This window comes from Nuphar pumila, chromosome 8 (assembly GCF_984573655.1).
Source record: "Nuphar pumila chromosome 8, dmNupPumi1.hap1.1, whole genome shotgun sequence".
NCBI lineage: Eukaryota > Viridiplantae > Streptophyta > Magnoliopsida > Nymphaeales > Nymphaeaceae > Nuphar > Nuphar pumila.
The window spans coordinates 4517568-4521472 of record NC_143256.1 but is presented as its reverse complement, the minus strand read 5'-3'; the positions used below and the strand labels follow the sequence as shown (position 1 = coordinate 4521472).

General features: G+C 34.2%; 1 long non-coding RNA gene across 1 annotated transcript; it reads right to left on the bottom strand.

The window, feature by feature from the left end:
• Positions 1–1162: 1162 nt before the first annotated feature.
• LOC149829472 (uncharacterized) lies at positions 1163–3393 on the bottom strand. The gene is made up of 3 exons (XR_016433560.1): positions 3349–3393; positions 1526–1607; positions 1163–1234 (listed from the first exon to the last, which is right to left on the bottom strand). It is a non-coding gene; the product is annotated as an uncharacterized LOC149829472 (long non-coding RNA).
• Between the last annotated feature and the right edge of the window lie 512 nt (positions 3394–3905).

Here is a 3905-nt window from a genome sequence, read left to right as displayed (position 1 = left end):
GCCAATAGAAAAGGAACTCTTTTTAATGTAAGCCATCAAATACCAAAGGAGTTGACTCAATTCTCTAAATGACTAGATGTATGCCACTGTAATAACAATTTAAAAATGATGTATTTCTCCTCATAGATTTTGAATTATCCTATTCATTCCCTCACAGTACCCAAATTCACCAATTTTTGTACACACTTTTTCTAAACATCCAAAAAAATATCCAACTAGTAGCAACTTGAATGTGTTGCCATTTGATTCTCAAACTTACAGAACATGAAACAAAGAGAAAATCAACACCATCATCATTCTGTTTTTCACTTATAAAGTTTTACTAATATGAAACCTCTATTGAAATGAACATGAGCTTCTCAATGCAATCAAAACTCCAACTTGAATTATAAATACTAAATCAGTAAAATAGTCCATATGCATTATAATGAACAGAAGTTCAATTTAACTGTTAAATTTCCAGTATCTCTAACACAGGCGAAAAAAATATCTCAAGCATGATATTCCATGAGTTGCTTTTCACTCTAATACAAAGGATTTCTTGATTTTGCATATAGTTGAGCACGACTACAACACTTCTTGGTAGAGAAAGTGAACTTCAGTTACATGTTTCCTGTTGCAGGACCATAGAATCTCCAACTATTATATACGTGGAAAGCTGAACTACAAGTAAAAATATCAAAACCACCACATTACTTCCACTACTTTTCCAATTGCACATGAGCAAGAATTCACAGAAAATGGGAATCAAGAGCCTTGTTATTTGTACCACTGAAAATTTCTACTTAACCAGCAGGTAGCCCATACAGACCAAAACATCCCCATAAAACGAAACAAAACCAACATATAGAGCTTGTTGAAGAACACATACCGCAAGAGCTGCAGAAACTTGCTCTAAATGTTTTGTCATACTTGTAACAGCATTTGCCATGTTGTGCTTAGTTACATACATGAGATCAGAAACTGACAACCCCTGGATGGTTTCGAGAAACAGTTACTCATCATAGTTTACAAATATAGCTCTGAGGTAAAAGAAAATATACCAATTCATCAATGTATATGGATGATAAGAGAATAAAAAACAGGACATTATATAACTGTAGTACCACTGAAGCAGAAAGAGATGGAGATGAAAGATATATAAACTACTTAAACACTGATACCTTCCACCACATGTAGCCATATCCCAAAGCCCCCAAGGCAGCAGCTGGCACAAGAAGAGATGTAATATTACCTGGAGAAAAAAAATCAGCAAATTCTTAAAATTCAATCCACTCAAGTAAAAACAGAACTTTCTCAGTGGGCTTACTAGCCCTTCATAGTGAATGCACAAAGAAAATTCCTGCTGAAAGGAAAGCCACATCAAAAATGTAATCTGAAACTGTCTGTTTTTCATATAAAGAACCCTGGGAACATAATTGAAGAGACAAAACACATAGATTTGATAGAAAATAGGCAAAAAAGAGCCTTGTTCTCCTACTATAGGAATACAGCATGATCTTTCATGACAGAGCCCGAGTAATACCAGTTTGACCAGAATCTCCATTGACAACAGTTATCTGTCGTGTAGAGGCGAGTTGTCGAACCTCCATCGCTAACCGTCGAACCTAAATAAACACAAATAAAGGTATGTAACTGTTGCCAGAAAAACATTCACTATTGCTAAATAAAATCACATGTATAGACTTTGAGAACTTAGCAAGAAAAAACATAATTACAGGATGTCAGTAAGACATCCAATCTTAGTTGTCAAAAGTGGTGCCTAGGCGGGCTGGGCACAAGGCTACCGCCTAGGCTTATGGGTCTAGGCAGTAAGGCCCTGTTTTCCCGCCTAGGCCTCACCTAGACGGTGCTTAGGTTGTTCCCGCCTAAGCCGTGGGGACATGGTTGTCATTATCTTTTTCTTCTTCCTCTTGCCTCGAACCCTTTCTCTTTTTTGTTCATTTTCTTTTTGTTCTTTCTTTCTTTTTTTCTTCTTCTTTCCTTTTTCCTTTTTACCTTTTTTTTTCTTTTTAACTTCTCCTTTTCTTCTTCCTCCTCCTTTTGCCCTCCACCTTCTTCTCTTTTCCCTCTTCTTCTTCTTCTTCCTTTTTCCCCTTTCTCTTTTTCCTTTTCTCCTTTTTTCTATTTTGAAATTTCCTTCTTTTTTCTCCTCTCGTCCCTCCACTCTCTTCTTTTTTCCTTCCTTTTCTTCTTTTTTTTTTCCTTTTTCCTTCTTTTCTTCTATTTTTCTTTCTGTTTTATTTTTGTTCTTTACATGTATGCCCATGTTTTTCACACACACACACACACACACACACACACACACACACACACACACATATATATATATATATATATATATATATATATATATATATATATTCATAAAATTGCATATGTGTATGCGTGTGTTGGGGGGGGTGTTGTGTATGTTATATATATATATATATATATATATATATATATATATATATATATATATATATATATATATATATATGTGCTTTATGTTCAATGCTATGCAATTTTACAAATTTTATGATATTTTACACTGAATTTCACACACACACACACATATATATATATATATGCTTTATGGTCAATGCTATGCAATTTTACAAATTTTATGATATTTTACACTGAATTACACACGCATGTTTAATTCATAATTATAATCATATTTTTGTTACTAAAATTAAGTATTTATTGTAATGTTTATGCTTTTCTTGATCTTTTATTTTTGGTCCTGCCTAGGCGTCGCGCCTAGGCCCCAACTAATCTTTTTCTGGGTTGTCCGCTTAGGCGCCAACTAGCGCTTTTGACAACTAAGCATCCAATAATATCTATCAAAATAGGATCAGATGCCAGGCCCATTACACTCCAAGATTGGACATATTTTGGGTAGAATCCCTATAAAACTGGCCCCACTTATGCTTTAACCGGGCTTGCAACCCTGAAAGCATGCATGTATACAAGCATAAGTAATTAAAAATTGGCCCAGGCTTCAGCTTTCCCTGTTGTGATGCGCATGCATGCACACACATAATTAAGAAAGGGGCCAAGCCCGGCCCTTCATCCAGCTCATCAGACACTTGTGAGCATGGCCCAAAGCCCATAAATCACTCACCCATAAAATATCACTTCTAAATTCTTAATCCAATTTATGACCAGTTGCCCATTGCTATTCAAAATCCAATTAACAAAAAACAGCATAAAATAAGATGGCTTCATGCCACGTACATAATTTAGTTACGGATTCAAACCTAACATGTTCCAAAAAAGAAGAAGAGAATTCAGCAACCTTTCAGGTTGTCTGCCTATGATAATAAATTATGTTCTAAAACACAAAATAAAAGGCCTACTTACCTGGGAAGCAAGGGCTTCTGAGTAGTCAGATTCGGCATTGGATGTCAGTTGTTCACTAGTTTGAGATGTTCATTGTAGTTAATTATTGCTAATAAAGGATTATTTTCAACAAGATATCACAAATATAAGGAATTGTATGATCAAGTACTACAACCACATGAAGGAAAGAAATTTCAAGGGTGCGAAAGTCAATGAAAAGGAAGAGACATTGGTTAAAGAGGTGTTAGAAGAGTCTGTCTAGCTAGCTAAGCTGCAGACAATTATGCACCTTTGTGATAGATTAAGTTAAACTTACATTTTTAATTGGATAGATCAAGTTAAACTTTGTAATTGAATGAATCAAGTTAAACTTTGACTGTAACTTTGTAAAGAAGCCCATGTATTGAATGTAAAATTTGTAATGGTTAAACTTCAAGTTATTTGATTTCTTGGGAACCACATCAAGTTTATATATAATTCAAGAAATTTGTAAAAAATAAAAAATATCACATATTTATCATAATTTTGCAAATACTTAAGTATGATATTTGTGATAAAAGGTGATTCACAAATAACTT